Source organism: Schistocerca nitens, chromosome 5 (genome assembly GCF_023898315.1).
Source record: "Schistocerca nitens isolate TAMUIC-IGC-003100 chromosome 5, iqSchNite1.1, whole genome shotgun sequence".
In the NCBI taxonomy this organism is placed as follows: Eukaryota; Metazoa; Arthropoda; class Insecta; order Orthoptera; family Acrididae; genus Schistocerca; species Schistocerca nitens.
In genome coordinates, this window is record NC_064618.1 from 750,852,081 (window position 1) to 750,874,781 (window position 22,701).

A 22,701-nucleotide genomic window follows, 5' to 3' on the forward strand; every position below is an offset into this window, starting at 1 on the left:
AAATTTCTAGATGCAAAATATTTTTCCACAATAGATCTCGCTAATTCATTTTGGCAAGTAGGTATCACTCCTGATTCTCGCAAATATACTGCTTTTATGTTCGGGGGGCGAACCTATCAGTTTTGTGTTCTACCCTTCGGATTGAATGTCAGTTCTGGGGTATTCATTACAGCCCTGGATACCGTGCTTGGCGATGATTTAGTTGAGACAGTCACACACTATGTAGATGATATACTGATAGCTACACAGTCTTGGAATGAACACGTTGACACACTTCAAAGAATTTTAGAAAAATTTCCACAAGCTGGAGTCACAGCCAATCTTAGAAAATCAAAATTTGGTTGTAGTGAGATAAAATATTTAGGACATATCATTAATTCACAGGGCATACGTCCTGATCCCAGTAAATTAGATGCTATCAGAAACTTTCTTAGCCCTCGAACTAAAAAGCAGTTAAAATCATTCCTTGGGCTATGTTCATTTTTCAGACGTTTTTTACCACAACCACTTTTGAACAGTAAACATCTGCTAAATCTACTCAGAAAGAATCAAGTTTGGATCTGGTCGGAACAGTGCCAGAATGACCTTAATACAATTAAACATGCTTTAGTGAATGCAAACATATTGAGCCATCCAGATTTCAATTTAGATTTTTGTATGACTTCTGACGCTTCACGTACTGGCTTGGGCTGTTGCTTATTTCAAGTTGTAAAGAATAAAGAAAAGGAACAGATAAGAATTATTGGGTTTGCAAGTCGTATTCTAACTGAATGTGAGCGTACATACTCCACTACTGAGTCAGAAACACTTTCCATAGTCTGGGCATTCAAGAAATTCAATTATTATTTATTTGAAAAACATACAGTAATTTATACCGATCACCAGGCCCTGACATTTTTGTTAACTTGTAAACTTGTACATCCTAGACTATCACGATGGGCAGTTACACTTCAGAACTACTCTTTTGAAATTAAGTACATAAAAGGTAAGGACAACACCATTGCCGACGCTTTGTCTAGACTTCCACAAGGTATGAATGAAACCAACAGTGACTTAGAAAATATAAATGACTACAGGATTCTCTTAATGCAAGACAAGCAGTATCACCAATATTATATTGATATGTGCAGAAACATGGCTAAATTACAAAAATCTGATCCTCACTGGTATAAGATAATAACATTACTGGTAGAAAAACACAAGCATCCTTTGACTAGGTATTACAAGTTACACAATGATGTGTTATTTTATCGCCGACATCCAAATGCTACTAACTGGTGTGTATGCATTCCCAAAGAGTCTGAACGTAATCTGATTTGGCACACACACTTAGTTTGGGGTCATTATGGGACAAAAAAGTGTTTGGCAAAGCTCAGCACATACTGTTATTTTAGCAATATGAGAAGAAAAATTTACAGGGAACTGAAAACATGTGTCATATGTCAAAAATCAAAACCTCAGAATTTATCCACAAAAACAGATTTACATTCTATTTTACCGAGTAAACCCCTGGAAATTCTATGTACTGACATCAGTGGACCGCATCCAGCAAGCTCTGGAGGTGTCAAATATATCTTAGCTTTTTACGATATATTTTCTAAACATGTAAAACTTTATGCTTTAAAATCCGCCACTGCAAATGCTATAATACGAAGATTCTCAAGTGATTACCTGACGCACGTGGGAAAACCTAAAGCAATTCTGTCAGATAATGCAGCATACTACTCTGGGTACAAATGGAGAAATTTCTTGAAGGACAATAACATTAAAAGTATATTTATTTCAAAGTTTAGTCCACAATGTAACGCGACTGAGAGACTTTTCCGAGAACTAAACCGATTCATGAGGACCTATATTTCATCAAAACATACTAATTGGGTGTCCTACCTAAGTCTTTTCGAAGACGTACACAATAACTTAAATATTTACAATACAAATTACACACCTAACGAGATCATGTTCAGTTGCAAACAGAACGATCAATGGATAGAACCATTACCTAAGTTGTCAGACAAGGAAATCTCACCTGAACAGAAAATAAAAGAAGTATTGACTACACTGGCACATCACGCACAGATACGAAACAAACATCACACAAACATAATAAAAAGAAAACAAAAATTCAAGGTAGGAATGCTTGTATTACTTCGTACTCATCATAAATCTGTAGCACTCAAACGACGCAATGCTAAGTGGCGTCTGCTATATGAAGGACCTTATATAATTGTTAACATACCGCATCCTGGTGCGTATCTGTTACAACATCCTAGAACTAACAAAATTATTGGGCTATACGCACACCGAGATCTTAGAGCATTTCATGCTAAATAATGTCAAAATCATACCCATGAAAACATTGCTAAGCAACTCGCAAAACTCTGTTTGCTACAACACAGATAATAAGTAGTATAGAAATTTTCATTTCAGCGGTTCCGGTGACGCAGTTGAAGACAGAAGAACTTTCCTTTCAACGCCGCGGCACCACCGAGAAGACGTAATATTAAAGTAAAATTTATGATTACGTAGCAGTGAATGATATATTAATTTTTCACGGAACATTTGTGACTGTAGGTACCATTGATTTGGTATGACACCTGACGAACCGACAGACGTCATCTGTGAAGCGTTCTTTTACTTCGAGAAATAGATTAGACGCACATCTCTCAACAAGAAAAGCATCTACCAGTAGCCAAGGCCACACAGACACTATACACACACGCACAAAACGCGAGGAATCGAACAGTTTTCCGTCTCTTATTATTTTGAATATTTATTGAGTAGTGAAAACGCCTGGTCTTGCCTACTGATGTAATGAATGTTGTGTCTAACCTATCTTAATTTCAGATGACATCACAAAAGAACATCGATAAAATCCCAGCAAAACCGTTAAAGAGGACGTAAATATCTGCAATTCATGTAATCAAATGTGACACAATGTAATAATTTATAGCTATGTAATGATGATGTAAACATGTTTATGTGTAACTGTATTATGTTCATGCTAAGAAAATATGTGACGTGTATATGTATGATTACTTATGTTTTTTTAAAAAATGATGTATAGTGTAACTGTTACTATGTGAAAATTTGAACCATAACGAGTGCCAAAATGTGAAAAACTTAAAAAAAAATTGCATAGTGAACGACTGTTCACGGACATTAACGAACATTACTAAGTCTGCAACTACGCAGAAACCTATGTGAAAGAAACTGTTAATGCCATTCATCATGCATCGTACCTTTGTAAACGCGATGAACGATTTCTTTGATTAGTAACTACGAATATTTAGGTGAGCTATATTCAGCAAAAAACTGAAAATGTGAAGTGCGTAATTGGTGCATCATCCAGTGACATTACTACAGTATCTAACTTCAAGATGTTAACTGGATTAAATGGTCACAACGTGCCTGTCCAGAAAACCACACGACGAGTGGAAGAATTTTGGTTGGAACTTCAGGGAACGGAATGTTCTCGAAATGTGACGGACACACTTACCTGGACTGTCCAAGGATCGACGCCAGCTATGTGCCGTCCGAGGTTCTGCAACCAAGCTTCCACGGAATATAAAAACGAACTGCATATGGACCAATTACTCGACGGGTCACGTCTGATCTGTAATAAACAATGCTTTTTGTCACAACGAACTGCATCACAACGACTATAATGGAAATAGGAAATGGACATGCTTATGTATCAATCACGTTGTTATACAGCGATGCTACTGTGATAAAAAAAAAAAAACTTTACCACGACGACACTAACCTGTGAAAAATTATTGTGCAGCAGATGAATATAAACTGTAATAACGACACGATGTGTATAGGTCAACGCACCTGAAACAAAAAGACATTTTTCTTTGAAGCATTTCATTGCAATACTATGTAACTAAGAACATTCAACAATCTAAAGTTGTATTGTATTATAACAAATATTGTAATTTTAAAACTAAGTTACCTGTCATAGAATGTAGTCTTCATATGTAATCTTGGTGGAATATTTTCTTTGTGCAACGACTAAGAAATACGCGCACATACGAACAATATGAACTGCAATACTGTGCCGCGTGATCTAAATTTACGATATAACGGCAGTGCCTGAGTCACACAGACGCTTCTGCGCATGCGCGCACTCTATTTGGCCAACATAAGAACTTTTACGGCGCACGCACGTCATTCAAATTTTGTATATAATATACAGTATAATGTAAGTCATGTTAAGTCATGTAAATAGTTGTAGATAACTTAGATTTTCTTGTGCCTTTAGGTGAATTGCTCGCCTGCAGGTGTGTCCTTTCGCCTCGCAATTCAGGGGGCAGTATAAAGGCACATTTGCATGCCGTGCGTGAGTTTCTTCGGAAACGCGAAATCTTAATTAAATAATTAATCTCTGACAAATAAATAAAGCCTATGGCACAGAACTGCAGCGCTATGTCGCTGATAAAACAAAAACACAATTACGATACTCTTATGTTTCATTAAGAAGGAAGAGGTCTTGGATAAGTGGTGCGGGAAGCACGTATATTTTATTGACTGGCACACCGCCATATTTGATGTTGTATAAGAACACTGCGAGTTGCAATCTTACTAGGCACTCGTTTCTGTAAAGAATTTATATTTATGAAAGTAAGTAGAATTATTTAACTGTAGGCTTATTCGTTGAATATATCTGATTTAACTAACTGTGTTAACTTTTTATGGTTCAAATGGTTCAAATGGCTCTGAGCACGATGGGACTCAACATCTTAGGTCATAAGTCCCCTAGAACTTAGAACTAATTAAACCTAACTAACCTAAGGACATCACACACACCCATGCCCGAGGCAGGATTCGAACCTGCGACCGTAGCAGTCCCGCGGTTCCAGACTGCAGCGCCAGAACCGCTAGACCACCGCGGCCGGCTAACTTTTTATGTTTAGTAGACAGTCACCTCTGTACGACGTATTGACATGGCTGGCAAATTATTCTAATATTGAGATTTAGATATGAGTCCGCACCTACCGCAGCAGTCTTTGGAAACGATTTAAATACGAAGTCCGATTATTTGAGTCTTATTTCACAGTCAACTACGAATAACATTACATTTACGAAAAAGCCATTGTCAAGCGTCTGATACCTAATAATTAAACGTCCACGTTCCAGATAAGCAAATATTAATTACAACCAATCACTATCATACATACATAATTAATAATGTAATATTTTATTTTATTTTATTTATTTTATACCACCAACGGCAAGGTCCATGGTTCATGGGGGAAGGAGCTGTATATACTGACGTTATATAAAAATCTATTTGGGCTGCTCTGAAATCCCAACGAGTTCGTATTATTTGTCTCGATCAGGTCAAGCAATTACGTGCTCCCCGGCGTATTTAAACACAGCTACACGTAGGGATGTATCAGTTCCTATTGCAGTATTAATCATAGCTTCAGTACATACACAACACCAATACCTCCACTGAAGCTTTTCAGTTTACTTGAGCCTAATAGTTCGTAACAGAGCGATAATTTGTTAATGCGGTAAAGAGTACTTATGCACGCCGCGTTCCTTGGACAATCAATGTCGTCGCACAGATAATTATTTACTGAGTACACAATACTGAACGGATTGAAAGAAGTTATTAATGCAGTAATAACACTGAATGTTGGTTTATTGCATTATTTTCACATCCTAACATTGCCATAAGGAAGTAGCTTTCCCTATCTGGGTGGAGCTAATGACGTATACTTCAGTGCAAGATATTATGCAAGTTCCACAGTCCATTAACTGATTTTACGAAAGTTAATTCTTTTCTCACAATTCTGTTTCAAAGTTTAGTTTCTATATCGGCCCATCATTAATAGTTTGTACGTTTGGGCAATGTCCAGACTTTGGTAATGTCCAGAGTTTTATTGAAAATATTCAGTTTAAGACAATTTCGAATCTTTCACTATCTGGATTCTACGTGACATCGCATTTGAAGTTACTGATTTACTTCTTACAAGTTCAATGCGTCGTAGTAGATCGCAAATCTTTAGCGTTCAAAAATCATGCTCGTCGCTCCCTCGTATACGAGCACACGCTGAGGTACGACTTGCTCCGGCAAACTATCGTAACACAGTAACAATGCATGGCTCTTTCTTAGGTGTTACACACGATTCTCAAAGAGCACGCATAAGGAGTATTCTTTGAGATCGTTTTTGACTGATGACCATAGATGTTAAGTCCCATAGTGCTCAGAGCCATTTTTTGAGATCGTTTCTCCTACTCTGTGATTTCTAATTACGGTACTTTGCGATCTACTATAATTTTATTTTGAAACTAATAGGATTCTATCTTTTTTCTTTTTCAAAACACTTAGCTACTTAGTACTGAATTCCTTTTCTAACTACGTGCTACTATTCAAGCAACTTTATTCCAAAAGGGACTTTGTTTTTTCCTCTTTTTTTTCATTTATGAAATTTGGAACTTGATTTTTGGGACTTTTGGGCTTTGGGGTACTATTTTTATATTCTTCATTTCTCGTCCAAAGGAAGCGGCGTTCCACTATCCTTGATTTGTTCTTCAAGGCACCCTTTACAACTCCTCAAAGTCTGTCGCCTCATTTTTGGGACACCCTGTAAATCAAAATGCAGGATAGAAAATAAACTAAAATTATCAACAGAGGAAAGGCGATTGGACATCATGGGAACCGAATCCGTCCTCCGTAGCAATCAACATGGATCTTTACAAATAATGCTCAGAGGGTACTCAGATCGCTGCATTCGTCCACTAGCTCCAGAAGGAAATAAGTACCAGTAGCCAGATGATGCAATTTTTTGATTTCCAGGATGTGTACTCAGAGTTCCACACTGTCGTGTAACGAAAAAAACACAAGAGTATGGGATATTAGACAGCTTTGTGACTGGATTCAGGAGTTGGAAGAAAACAGAACATAGCTTGTACTTGTTAACGGAGAGAAATTTTCAGAGGTAAAACTAAATTCTGAGCTACCTCAAAACAATATTACTGTTCATATCGCCGTTCACAGTATGTATAAATGACGTCAGAAGCAACCGTGTGGCTGTTCGTCGGTGATACTGCTATACCAGGGGTGGACAAAAACATTGAAACACCACTAACATAATACATTACCACGCCTAAATACGGTGTTAGAAACCCGCTGGCATTGAAGAATGGATAAATACATGTCCTGTGTGATTTTTAAGAGAATCTTAACCCGTTATTCCAATATAGTGGCAAGAGAAGGATGGAGGTGGGATAGCATTCACACACTCTGCTGTTCAAATTAGACCACAAATGCTCTATAATGTTAAGATCGGGTGACTGTGGTGGCAAGGGCAGGTGCGACAATTCATCCTCACAAAACGAGTCCTGGACGACGTGAGCTATGTGAACAGGCGTCCTGCCTTCTTGGAACTCAGCATCACCATTGGGGAACTAACATCGTACCATAGGATGGACCTGATCAGTTAAAATGGTCCACATAATCATTGGCAGTAGATCGACGTTGCAGAGTAACCATGGGGCCCATGGAGTACGATATGGCTGCTCAAATCATTACCGAAACGCCGCGCGGGGTAGCCGCGTGGTCTAGGGCGCCTTACACGGTTCGCGCGGGTCCCACCGCCCACCCTCTCCCTCCACCGTCGGAGGTTCGAGTCCTCCCTCGGGCATGGTGTCTGTGTTGTCCTTAGAGTAAGTTAGTTTAAGTTAGATCGTAAAGAATATGAATGTTTTAGTTGGACCACTTTTTTCGCTTTCTGATAGATGGCGCTGTAATAGTCACAAATGTATGAGTAGGTGGTATCACGTAACATTCCGCCAGTGCGGACGGTATTTGCTTCGTGATACATTACCCGTGTTAAAATGGACGGTTTACCAATTGCGGAAAATGTCGATATCGTGTTGATCTATGGCTATTGTGATCAAAATGGCCAACTGGCGTGTGTTGTGTGTGCTGCTCGGTATCCTGGACGACATCATCCAAGTGTCCGGACCGTTCGCCGGATAGTTACGTTATTCAAGAAAACATGGAAGTGTACAGCCACATGTGAAACGTCAACCATGACCTGCAACAAATGATGAAACCCAAGTAGGTGTTTTAGCTGCTGTAGCGGCTAATCCGCACATCACTCGCGGACAATCTGCGCGAGAATCGGGAATCTCAAAAACGTCGGTGTTGAGAATGCTACATCAACATCGATTGCACCCGTACCATATTTCTATGTTCCAGGAATTGCATGGCGACGACTTCGGACGTCGTGTACGATTCTGCCACTGGGCACAATAGAAATTACGGGACGATGACAGATTTTTTTGCACGCGTTCCATTTAGCGACGAAGCGTCATTCACCAACAGCGGTAACGTAACCCGGCATAATATGCACTATTGGGCAACGGAAAATCCACGATGGCTGCGACCAGTGGAACATCAGCGAACTTGGCGGGTTAATGTATGGTGTGGAATTATGGGACGGAGGATAATCGGCCCCCATTTTATCGATAGCAATCTAAATGGTGCAATGTATGCTGATTTCCTACGTAATGTTCTATCGAAGTTACTACAAGACGTTTCACTGCATGACAGAATGGCGATGTACTTCCTACATGATGGATGGCCGGCACATAGCTCGCGTGCGGTTGAAGCGGTATTTAATAGCATATTTCATGACAGGTGGATTGGTCGTCGAAGCACCATACCATGGCCCGCACGTTCACCGGATCTGACGTCCCCGGATTTCTGTGGGGAAAGTTGAACGATATTTGCTATCGTGATCCACCGATAACGCCTGACAACTTGCGTCAGCGCATTTTCAATGCATGTGCGAACATTACGGAAGGCGAACAACTCGCTGTTGAGAGAAATGTCGTTACACGTATTGCCAAATGCATTGAGGTTGACGGACATCATTTTGAACATTTATAGCATTAATGTGGTATTTACAGGTAATCACGCTGGAACAGCATGCGTTCTCAGAAATGATAAGTTCACAAAGGTACATGTATGACATTAGAACAACCGAAATAAAATGTTCAAACGTACCTACGTTCTGTATTTTAATTTAAAAAACCTACCTGTTACCAAGTATTGGTCTAAAATTGTGAGCCATATGTTTGTGACTATTACAGCGCCATCTATCACAAAGCGAAAAAAGTAGTCCAACTAAAACATTCATATTTCTTTACGTACTATACGAAAATGTAATAAAAATGGGGGTTCCTATTTAAAAAACGCAGATGATATCCGTTTGACGTATGGCAGCGCCATCTAGCGGGCCAACCATAGCGCCATCTGGTTTCCCCCTTCAAGCTAGACAAGTTTCGCGCTTTGTAGTTTTTTCGTTTGACGCCTGTTTCGTGAGATATTTGGCCCGGTCACGATCAATGGACCACCCTGTATAGTATGGAAGTCCAGGGACCGATCATCTCAGCAGTTTGGTCCCATAAGAACTTACCACAACTACCACAATCACCAAACGTCCGCCATCTTTCATTATTGGGATGTAAACTCGGCCAGAACTTGGAAATAGTGCGAAACAAGACTCGTGCGACCGAATGACGTTCTTCCGTTGCTCCACAGTCCAGGTTATTTTGGATTCGCAAATGCGGCATTCAGTTCTGTAGTGACTTTTGCAGTGTCATCTCTTATCTTCTTGGTTCTTACGCAAAGTGTACGTTGGCAGCAGTACAGTCGTTCTGCACTCACATGCAGCAGTACAGTCGTTCTGCACTCACATTCAATGTCGGTTCTCTAAATTTTCTCAAGAGTGTTCCTCGAAGAGAACGATCGTTCCACGAATTTCCATTTGAGTTCCCGAAGAATCTCTATAATACTTGCGTATTGTTCGAAACTACTGGCAGAAAATCTGACAGCCAGACTCCGAATTGCTTCGATGTCTTCCTTTAATCCAACTTGCTGCGGATACAAAATATTCGAGTAGTACTCGAGGATGGGTCGTACTAGTATGATACATGCAGTATGCTTTACAGCTGAACCACACGTTCCTAAAATTCTTCCAATAAACTGAAGTCGACCATTCGTCCTCTATACTACAATCGTTAGTTGGTCGTACCATTTCCTATCCATTTGCACATTCAACATAAACGGGTTTGTTACAACACTTATAACTCGAGATCTGCTGGACCAATTTTCATGGTTTTTGATTTGTTGGATTTGTCTCCGCCCCGAATAGCAGAATACATCTTAAAAATAATGAAAAATTGACGAATAAAAATTTTCATGGGTTTTTATTTGTTGGATTTGTCTCCGCCCCGAATAGCAGAATACATCTTAAAAATAATGAAAAATTGACGAATACTTGAAAAATGCGTTATTTTCCCTAAAAGTTCTTTAGTTTCGGAGCTGTCAAATTTTTTTGTCAAAATCTGTAAGTAATGATTGACATTTATGCATGCGTTCATAAACTATTTAAAATGGATGAATAAACTATTATGTGTATTTTTTAAAAAAAAAAAGATTGAAAAATATTACGCGTGCGTTCAGAAATGTGTAATGAATACTTAATCATTTCAATAAATGCTCATTTGTTTATTACATGTCAAACATTTGTTGTCCAATCCTGTCAAATACTGTAACAACTATTTATGTGTGCGTTCAGAAATTTATTTTGTGTAAAATGTCTCGAAAGCTCAGGTGGGTACTGTTATATTTGTTTCTTTTAGACATTAATTTGTGTAAATTATTTATTAAATTAATTAAAGATTTATTCTACAGGTTAACAAAAGTGTAAATGTCTTTTCATAGGTTGTCTATGATTTTTCCTGATAGGCTATTGTCTATGTCTCGATTGTTTTATGTGGTTTTGTGCGAGTGCATATTCAGTATTACTATTAATAAAAATGCCGCGTCCTAGAAGATCTAATCTTTCCCATCGGAGCCGTAATGCAATTAGGCAACGGAATATCGCGAGTCAATTATCTGATGAAGAACGAGAAATTGCCCGAGAAGAGCGCCGCGTTAGGATGGAGCAAAGAAGGGCCTTAATTCGTGCTTCTCAAACACAAGAGCAAAGAGAGGCAGCCCGTGAAACGGCTAGAATAGAAACGAGAAATCGTCGAGCTTATCGTACAGATGAACAGAGGAATAATCTTCGAAGTGCAAGAAGAAATGGTTCAAGTATTGATTTGAATCGAGCAGCGTTTCGATATGATTGCACCATCGACTACAGCTTGCATCGTTTAGTTTGCATTGGTCCAATGGACGTTGTTTGCCAGCATTGTGGCGCATTGAAGTTTGCTGGTGAAACGCCTGGTTTGTGCTGCCTTAATGGTAAAGCGACATTGCCATTAGTGGTCCCGCCACCACAGCCATTGCGTTCCCTGCTTTATGGCGAAACACTAGAATCACGACATTTTCTAGCGAACACTCAAAAATACAATGGCTGTTTCCAAATGACGTCATTTGGGGCGGAAATTATGGAAGAACACGGATATAATCCGACATTTAAGGTAATTTACGTTAAAAACTTTATTTTCTATGATTGTAAAAAAATTTTGGAATGTAGTTTGTTAGATTTCTGTATTTGTCTCTAAAATAAAAATGGTATGTTAATATTTGAAGAAAAAAGTGTTTGTAAATCTAACTATAACTATGGCTTTGAATTTACAGATTCAAGGCCAGATTTGCCATCGCATTGGATCATTGCAACCTATTGAAGGTGCACAGCACAAATTCTTGCAAATATACTTCATGGGCAATATGGAAGAACAACTTGACCGGCGTCAAGGGATCAACACAGCTACGAAAAGAGCAATTCTCCAAGATTTGCAGCAAATGCTTCATGAACATCATGCATTGGTCAGGCTGTTCAAGACTGCTTTAGAGCGCATGCCAAGTGATGACTATAAAGTTGTAATCAGAGCAGATAAAAGACCACCTGGAACACATGAACGCACATTTAATGCTCCAACAATCGATGAAGTGGCAATCCCGATTGTTGGTGAAAACTTGGAAACACGTGATATTGTGCTTAGACGACGCAATACTGGGCAACTACAAAGAATATATGAAACACACCGCTCATATGACGCGTTACAATACCCTCTGATGTTTTGGCAAGGAGACGATGGATATCACTTTAATATCAAAATGATTAATCCATTGAATGGTAAGATCAATAACATTGTTTTCATTTTAGCTTGATATACATTTTATTCTGTTTGCTTTTGGTACACAAAAAAAGTTGTCACTCCTAATTTAGTAGAGAGTAGCTGTAAGAGTCGTTAACCTATTAGGGGTTCTAAAATACAATTTTTACTGTATTTGTTTCAGGTGAGGAAACTACCAAGAAGGTTAGTTCGATGAATTATTACGCATATCGTTTGATGATTCGTGAAAATTCTGACAATTATTTGTTGCGATTTCGTCGACTGCTTCAACAATACTGCGTTGACATGTACGTTAAAATCGAAACGGAGCGCCTGACTTTCATCCGGTTGAATCAAGCTAAATTGCGTTCGGAAGAGTATATTCATTTACGCGATGCAATAAGCACATAAGGAGATTCAGAAAATGTTAGTCGATTGACTATTTTACCAGCGACAAACACAGGTAGCCCGCGTCATATGCATGAATATGCGCAAGATGCAATGACATATGTTCGTCATTCTGGTCGGCCAGATCTATTCATTCCATTTATATGTAATCCGAAATGGATGGAAATTATTCAATTGCTGCTTCCCGGACAAACATCAAGTGATCGACACGACATCACCGCACGGGTTTTCAAGCAAAAAATTCGGTGACTAATAAATTACATTGTTAAGCAACACGTCTTTGGGATTACTCGATGCTGGATGTATTCAGTCGAATGGCAAAAACGAGGCCTACCGCATGCTCACATTCTAATTTGGTTAGTAGACAGAATTCGGCCAGATCAAATACACTCCTGGAAATTGAAATAAGAACACCGTGAATTCATTGTCCCAGGAAGGGGAAACTTTATTGACACATTCCTGGGGTCAGATACATCACATGATCACACTGACAGAACCACAGGCACATAGACACAGGCAACAGAGCATGCACAATGTCGGCACTAGTACAGTGTACATCCACCTTTCGCAGCAATGCAGGCTGCTATTCTCCCATGGAGACGATCGTAGAGATGCTGGATGTAGTCCTGTGGAACGGCTTGCCATGCCATTTCCACCTGGCGCCTCAGTTGGACCAGTGTTCGTGCTGGACGTGCAGACCGCGTGAGACGACGCTTCATCCAGTCCCAAACATGCTCAATGGGGGACAGATCCGGAGATCTTGCTGGACAGGGTAGTTGACTTACACCTTCTAGAGCACGTTGGGTGGCTCGGGATACATGCGGACGTGCATTGTCCTGTTGGAACAGCAAGTTCCCTTGCCGGTCTAGGAATGGTAGAACGATGGGTTCGATGACGGTTTGGATGTACCGTGCACTATTCAGTGTCCCCTCGACGATCACCAGTGGTGTACGGCCAGTGTAGGAGATCGCTCCCCACACCATGATGCCGGGTGTTGGCCCTGTGTGCCTCGGTCGTATGCAGGCCTGATTGTGGCGCTCACCTGCACGGCGCCAAACACGCATACGACCATCATTGGCACCAAGGCAGAAGCGACTCTCATCGCTGAAGACGACACGTCTCCATTCGTCCCTCCATTCACGCCTGTCGCGACACCACTGGAGGCGGGCTGCACGATGTTGGGGCGTGAGCGGAAGACGGCCTAACGGTGTGCGGGACCGTAGCCCAGCTTCATGGAGACGGTTGCGAATGGTCCTCGCCGATACCCCAGGAGCAACAGTGTCCCTAATTTGCTGGGAAGTGGCGGTGCGGTCCCCTACGGCACTGCGTAGGATCCTACGGTCTTGGCGTGCATCCGTGCGTCGCTGCGGTCCGGTCCCAGGTCTACAGGCACGTGCACCTTCCGCCGACCACTGGCGACAACATCGATGTACTGTGGAGACCTCACGCCCCACGTGTTGAGCAATTCGGCGGTACGTCCACCCGGCCTCCCGCATGCCCACTATACGCCCTCGCTCAAAGTCCGTCAACTGCACATACGGTTCACGTCCACGCTGTCGCGGCATGCTACCAGAGTTAAAGACTGCGATGAAGCTCCGTATGCCACGGCAAACTGGCTGACACTGACGGCGGCGGTGCACAAATGCTGCGCAGCTAGCGCCATTCGACGGCCAACACCGCGGTTCCTGGTGTGTCCGCTGTGTCGTGCGTGTGATCATTGCTTGTACAGCCCTCTCGCAGTGTCCGGAGCAAGTATGGTGGGTCTGACACACCGGTGTCAATGTGTTCTATTTTCCATTTCCAGGAGTGTAGATGACATCATATGTGCGGAGATTCCTGCTCCTGAAACCGATCCAGACCTACATGATGTTGTAATCACGAATATGATTCATGGACCATGTGGCACTATCAACCGCCAATCACCGTGCATGGTCGACGGCAAGTGTTCCAAACGGTATCCGTGAAAATTCACGGCAGAGACCATTACAGGCAACGATGGTTATCCATTGTATTGGCGTCGATCGCCCGATGATAATGGTAGAACTATCACAACTAAAGTGAAAGGAAACGATTTCATAGTTGACAACAGTTGGATTGTTCCATATTCGCCACTTCTTTCCAAAACATTCAAGGCACATTGTAATGTTGAGTGTTGCAATTCGGTCAAATCTATTAAATACATTTGCAAATATGTCACGAAAGGGAGCGACATGGCGGTTTTTGGTATCCAAACATCCAATATCAACGATGAAATCACGCGCTATCAAGTTGGTAGATATGTGAACTGCAATGAAGCAATTTGGCGTATATTCTCATTCCCTATTCACGAACGTTATCCCACTGTTGTACATTTGGGGGTGCATCTAGAGAACGGTCAGAGAGTATATTTCACAGCGTCGAATGCTGCTCAACGTGCCGAAACACCTCCAGCGACAACACTGACCAGTTTCTTTGCGATTTGTCAAAACGATCCGGTCGCACGAACGTTGCTTTACTCGGAAATGCCACGTTATTACACTTGGAACGCTACATCGAAGAAATTTCAATGTCGGAAGCAAGGCGATGCAGTTCCTGGTCATCCAGATATGCGTTCTGCTGATGCTCTTGGTCGTATTTACACAGTTCATCCGAAGAATGATGAATGTTTCTATTTGCGGTTGTTGCTGGTACATGTTCGAGGGCCAACATCATTTGAATCACTACGAACTGTTAATGGTATAGTGTGCCCCACATTTCGTGCAGCATGTCAAGAGCTGAATTTGCTTGAAAACGATACTCATTGGGACACGACAATCGCTGAAGCAATTATTTCTGCATCTCCAAGTCAGATACGCACATTATTTGCTATCATCATTTCGACATGCTTCCCATAGAACCCACGTGACCTGTGGAACAAATACAAAGATAACATGTCAGAAGACATTTTATATCGAATTCGTGCCAGCTCAAGAAATCCCGATCTTGAGGCGAATGAGGAGATGCATAACCAGGCTTTGCTCTTGATCGAAGATATGTGTTACCTCATGTGCGGCAGTTTGTTAGTTAGGTTAGGAATGCCAGCGCCAGATCGCGGAATGAATGACGCATTTAATAGAGAATTGGAACGTGAACGTGAATATGATCCACATGAACTAATCCAATCAGTTCAAACGAATGTACCACTGTTGAATCCTAAGCAGAAGGAAGTCTATGATACACTGATTAATGCAATTGATGATGGAAATGGTGGCTTATTTTTTTTGGATGCCCCCGGTGGAATTGGGACGACATTCCTCATGTCATTGATTTTGGCCACTGTACGTGCGAGATCCGAAATTGCGGTAGCAATTGCTTCTTCTGGAATAGCGGCCACATTGTTAGACGGATGCCGTACGGCTCACTCAGCGTTAAAATTGCCATTAAACCTTCAAACTACTGAACAACCGACATGTAACATTTCGAAACACTCCGCAATGGCCAAAGTTTTAGTAGCATCAAAAATCATCATATGGGACGAATGCACAATGGCGCACAAACGCGCATTGGAAGCACTAGACCGAACATTAAAAGATCTGCGCAATGACTCGAGATGTTTTGGTGGTTCAATGATGTTAGTATCTGGCGATTTCCGACAAACACTACCAGTAATTCCAAGATCTACTGCTGCCGACGAAATAAACGCTTGCCTCAAAGCATCAAATCTGTGGCGATATGTAAACAAACTTCAACTGTCTGTAAATATGAGAGTTGCATTGTTGAACGATCTATCTGCTGATGATTTCTCGAAGCAATTGCTGACTATCGGTAATGGCCGTGTTCCTGTTGACGAATCGAGCGGTGTGATTTCATTTCCTCCAAATTTTTGCAATTTCGTCTCATCAAAAGACGAGCTTATCAACAAAGTATTTCCGGATATCATTGCTAACCACAAAAATACTAAATGGTTAAGTGAGCGAGCAATTTTGGCGGCTAAAAATAAAGATGTAGATGACCTCAATTTTATAATTCAAAATCAAATCGTAGGTACTCTGTATTCATTCAAATCTATCGACTGTGTAACAAACGAAGAAGAAGCCACTAATTATCCAACTGAATTTTTGAACTCCTTGGATGTGCCTGGTTTACCACCGAACAATTTACAACTGAAGGTTGGCTCGGTAGTCATCATGCTTAGAAATTCAAACCAACCAAAACTGTGCAATGGAACGCGTTTGGTGATAAGAAAACTGATGAGCAATGTGATTCACGCGTCGATACTTAAAGGAAAATTTAAAGATGAGGAAGTTCTTATTCCAAGGATTCCGATGATCCCAACAGATATGCCCTTTGAGTTTAAACGAATTCAATTCCCGATTCGTCTTGCCTTCGCCATGACGATCAACAAATCACAGGGCCAATCCTTGACTATTTGTGGCCTCAATCTAGAAAATGCGTGTTTTTCTCATGGTCAATTGTACGTGGCATGCTCACTTGTCGGCAAACCATCCGCGTTATTTGTTCTTGCGCCTGACCAAAAAACAAAGAATGTCGCTTACCACAAGGTGCTTGAACGAAAATCCGATTAATGAATTAATCAGAGTGTATCCCAACCTGCACAACACAGTTTTCAATGATTTTTTTCTTACATGTGTTTGAAATACTTAATTATTATTATTTTTTTAATTTTTATTCTCATTCTGTATGTATTCATCATTATTCATCAAAATAAAATACTTTTATATTTCTATCTACACTCCTGGAAATGGAAAAAAGAACACATTGACACCGGTGTGTCAGACCCACCATACTTGCTCCGGACACTGCGAGAGGGCTGTACAAGCAATGATCACACGCACGGCACAGCGGACACACCAGGAACCGCGGTGTTGGCCGTCGAATGGCGCTAGCTGCGCAGCATTTGTGCACCGCCGCCGTCAGTGTCAGCCAGTTTGCCGTGGCATACGGAGCTCCATCGCAGTCTTTAACACTGGTAGCATGCCGCGACAGCGTGGACGTGAACCGTATGTGCAGTTGACGGACTTTGACCGAGGGCGTATAGTGGGCATGCGGGAGGCCGGGTGGACGTACCGCCGAATTGCTCAACACGTGGGGCGTGAGGTCTCCACAGTACATCGATGTTGTCGCCAGTGGTCGGCGGAAGGTGCACGTGCCCGTCGACCTGGGACCGGACCGCAGCGACGCACGGATGCACGCCAAGACCGCAGGATCCTACGCAGTGCCGTAGGGGACCGCACCGCCACTTCCCAGCAAATTAGGGACACTGTTGCTCCTGGGGTATCGGCGAGGACCATTCGCAACCGTCTCCATGAAGCTGGGCTACGGTCCCGCACACCGTTAGGCCGTCTTCCGCTCACGCCCCAACATCGTGCAGCCCGCCTCCAGTGGTGTCGCGACAGGCGTGAATGGAGGGACGAATGGAGACGTGTCGTCTTCAGCGATGAGAGTCGCTTCTGCCTTGGTGCCAATGATGGTCGTATGCGTGTTTGGCGCCGTGCAGGTGAGCGCCACAATCAGGACTGCATACGACCGAGGCACACAGGGCCAACACCCGGCATCATGGTGTGGGGAGCGATCTCCTACACTGGCCGTACACCACTGGTGATCGTCGAGGGGACACTGAATAGTGCACGGTACATCCAAACCGTCATCAAACCCATCGTTCTACCATTCCTAGACCGGCAAGGGAACTTGCTGTTCCAACAGGACAATGCACGTCCGCATGAATCCCGTGCCACCCAACGTGCTCTAGAAGGTGTAAGTCAACTACCCTGGCCAGCAAGATCTCCGGATCTGTCCCCCATTGAGCACGTTTGGGACTGGATGAAGCGTCGTCTCACGCGGTCTGCACGTCCAGCACGAACGCTGGTACAACTGAGGCGCCAGGTGGAAATGGCATGGCAAGCCGTTCCACAGGACTACATCCAGCATCTCTACGATCGTCTCCATGGGAGAATAGCAGCCTGCATTGCTGCGAAAGGTGGATATACACTGTAGTAGTGCCGACATTGTGCATGCTCTGTTGCCTGTGTCTCTGTGCCTGTGGTTCTGTCAGTGTGATCATGTGATGTATCTGACCCCAGGAATGTGTCAATAAAGTTTCCCCTTCCTGGGACAATGAATTCACGGTGTTCTTATTTCAATTTCCAGGAGTGTATATTAATATTATTTTGTATCATTGTATTACGTTCATCGAAGCCTAAATTAGTTCAGCTAAAATGTAACACGACATTCATTGACTGTTAGGCGGTACGAAGTTCGCCGGGTCAGCTAGTTTATATTAAATGCGCAACTGAGGTAAAAGAATTATCTGGGCCTAATCAAAATTTGCCTCGCGTAAGGCAAATGTTGCAGATTTCTCGAAAGTATAACAGGAAAACACAAGCAGGCAGAGGCAAGCTAGCTTTCTATTTATGTTGCGTACCACAAGGTGCAATGTGGTAATGCTTAATGATAAGCAGTGGGATGGGGAGAGAATTTATTGCTATGAAATGATATTCCAAGACAGTGATTTTAGACTATTCAAAATGACACTTTCCGTGATCTTTACACATAACATTGTTCTGAACAATAGTATGCTTCACAAAGTGAACATGATTCAAAAAGGGTACAATGTTAGCAGAGAATTTCTATAAAAATCGAATAGTTGAATCTGTTGAAATCTTAATGAACGATTCAGGGGAGTGGGGTGGTCTTTCTTTCAGCTCTGAACAATGAACAAAGTTGACTAGTTGCCAATAATCATTTCTACAAATTAAGTGAGCAGTGCTGAAGTCTTACCTCAAACTACTTCTTTCAATTCATACATCACATCTTGCTATCCCTTACAATAAATCGTTCTTCATCTAATAGATACAATCACAAGTCAACACAGCACTGCTGAATACGTCCTTCATCTACCACACTTCAACTAAGAATGTCTCAGACTTCGCAGAGACAAAGACTGTGCCACAAAAAGATCAAAGATTGTTTATCAGTAACGTAACTTGCTCTCTCTCTATGACATTCACGTCGATAACTTACAAAAATCAAAATGACATTCCAACTTTACATAAACAGTCCTACCTTACATAGGTATTTTTCGTGAGTGTGGAACCTTTAACACATAGGACTCTTAGAGGAAATAGAGATCCAAAGAAGAGCAGCGCGTATTGTTATACGATATTCTAGTAAGCTTAAAGCGTCACGTAGATGCAATTCCATCTCCAATGGCAGACCCTACGGGAGATGCGTAATCAATCACAGTGTCTTTTACTATTAAAATTCTGTGAGCGGAAGGTTCGAGAAGAGGTCACCAATTTATTGCCTCCTCCTGGGTATATCTCGAGAAAAGACTATGAAGGTAAAATAAGGGTGAGCCGAGCTCACACGGAGGATTGCTTAGAATCGTTCGAGTGCACCATCCGCGACAGGAGCAGGAAAAGGAGGGAATGAGGACAGTATACAGGCATTCTCCGGCAAACGCCATAAGGTGGCTTGTCGACTAAACATGTAGACATGTGTAGATGGTTAGAAGGTTACAGTCTGACTACACACTTGAACTTTCTCTGTTTCAACTTTATCACAGTGCCTGTTACATCAAAACTCCTTCCTTCTTTTTTCCACTTACTCCTGTAACACCGAAAATGCTACTTACTACTATCAGATGGGCAACACTGACTGAAAACGACCTGTGTAAATGTTTGTTGCATTTGTAGAAACGATAGCATGTACTTGGGTACTATGAGGGGCAGCGGCACATTCACCATAATTACTAACTAACAAATTGAGGGTTGAATAACACTTAGGCGGTTTTTTGTTCAACTGGTTTTTATTTTTATGAACTAGTTTTCAGCTTATTAGGCCATCTTCAGATAACTACTGGCTATTGTTTACAAGGAGCTTGTGTTGTTACGAACCAAAAATTCTAGACTAAGATGCAACGCACTTACATACGATCTTTAGTTGTGGTATTGTCTTTGGAACTGTTAAACGGGTCTTTTGACTTTTTGTTCTGTAAAACTGTTCTTTACGATAATAAATCACATTTTATGGTTTGCCAGTACCATGTACGACAACAATTAAAATTATATAGAATACACATCACTGTTGTACAACCAACAATTAATGTCCAGTGCAACTGTTCAGCCGGCCGCGGTGGTCTAGCGGTTCTAGGCGCTCAGTCCGGAACCGCGCGACTGCTACGGTCGCAGGTTCGAATCCTGCCTCGGGCATGGATGTATGTGATGTCCTTAGGTTAGTTAGGTTTAAGTAGTTCTAAGTTCTAGGGGACTGATGACCACAGCAGTTGAGTCCCATAGTGCTCAGAGCCATTTGAACCATTTTTTTGCAACTGTTCACAACAAATGCCAAAAAATTGTAATTTTGTAATAATTTGTATTCTAAATAATTCTAATTGTTGTCATACATGGTACTGGCAAACCACAAAATGTGATTTATTATGTTAAAGAACAGTTTTACCGAACAAAATGTCAAAGGACCCGTTTGACAATTCCAAAAACAATACCACAACTGAAGATCGCATGTAAGTGCGTTGTATCTTAGTCCAGAATGTTTGGTTCGTAAGAACACAAGCTCCTTGTAAACAATAGCCAGTAGTTATCTGAAGACGGCCCAATAAGCCGAAAACTCGTTCATACGAATAAAAATTAGTAGAACAGAAAACCGCCTAAGTGTTATTCAACCCTCAATATGGAATTGTTCTATCAAGAAGCGACGGAGGAATCCATAAATAACTAACTAACCAAGTTAGCATTATTAGTCTCGTTTCCTCTGTAGGTGACCTAGTACATAACGATGATCCAGAGAAGTATAGTAAATTGCACGTCCACTACCCATGAGTTGACAGACCTCAGTGAAACTTGTCATATTGCGAAAAATAGCCACGCAATGAATACTGGGCAGTTTTGTCACGCGAACTCTTTCTGACTGTAAGAAGAGACAAGATATTACTTATCAAGGCATCCGGAAGCAACTTCCGTGGTATTGGCGCGGCCAAATACGCTGCTGACTCCTTTGAACTACTCTCTCTCCCCCCCCCCCTCCCCTTCCCCCTCCCCCTCCCCCACCCCCTCCCACTCTCCCTCTCTCCCTCTCTCTCTCTCTCTGTGTGTGTGCGCGTGTGTGTGTGTGTGTGTGTGTGTGTGTGCGCGTGCGATGGATTTTGACGTGTAGTGTGGCGTGGAGCTCGTCTGAACGGTTCTGGCCTCCAGAGGTATGCGGCCTTGCGGTCCGCATATCGGCGAAAGGTCACGGTGAGGTGAGATTCCAGGTGCATAACCTGGTCCGTAAGCAGCTTTCAATCAGGAAAATGCCAGGCGGCGGCGTGATGGATTAGGCGCGAGAACGAAAACAATACCGCCCGACAGCACGGAGCGCCAAAGCATTCTCGCTGCATCCCAGCCTCGTGGTTAGAGAGGTAAACAGAAGTGTTCCTTTGGAAGAGAGCCGTTTGCGCACGCTGCGACCTCGTCTCAAGGCCAGTGAATGACGAACTCTTCAGACAGTCGCCTTGATATTTACGACGTGGATCACCCCAGGTGATCAGGACGAACGCGGGACAGCTGCATCTAATTGCAGTTTAGTTCTGCACAGTAATGCACATCTGATGCATAGTGTATCCTTCATTCTAACAATATTCGCCGCTCTCTCATACTTACGGTCATGCGGCTAGAGCTTCTTCACACAATGAAGTGAAGATCTGCACCGAGGGCAGCTCTTTTTTCGTTTTCCCCATTTGTCTGTAACGCGGCAGCCACCTAAGGATAAGAAGTACATTTCCATCAGACTCCTGTATCTGCACCGCGGGTCACCCTACGGTGTGTGCGGTGTGTGGCAGAGGGTACTCCTGGTACTTCAGCCCCACTCGCTGGGGGTTTGAGGGAAGAATAAACCTCCACATGATTTTGTGATCGAGCTCATTTCGTGAGATATGTGGAAGAGCGATTCTTCGTGGAATGCAATTTTTCAGAGTTTCAACACGTAATATCTCTGTGATGCTTCTGGAGTTCGTTCAGTATCTCCGTAATTTTCTCGCACTTGCTAAACGATCTCGTGACGAAAGGCGCCGTTCTTCGTTGGATTTTCTCTATCGCTTCTATTAATCCAACCTGGTAAGATTCCCAGACTGATGAGCAATGGGTTGAAGAAATGTTTTTTAAGCCACTTCTTTCCTTGTGCTAGCGCTACTGACGTGAAAGTACACTTAAATCTCCCTCAGCTACTCCC

The 22,701-nt window shown here is 42.2% G+C and overlaps 1 long non-coding RNA gene across 1 annotated transcript in view; it reads right to left on the bottom strand.

The window, feature by feature from the left end:
- Window positions 1-3,555: 3,555 nt before the first annotated feature.
- Window positions 3,556-22,701, bottom strand: part of LOC126259716 (uncharacterized) — a 339,392-nt gene continuing 320,246 nt past the window's right edge. Inside the window, exons 2-3 of the long non-coding RNA XR_007546554.1 lie at window positions 3,764-3,834; window positions 3,556-3,613 (exon numbers count right to left, since the gene is read on the bottom strand). This is a non-coding gene — a long non-coding RNA (uncharacterized LOC126259716). The remainder of the gene's footprint in view (window positions 3,614-3,763; window positions 3,835-22,701) is intronic.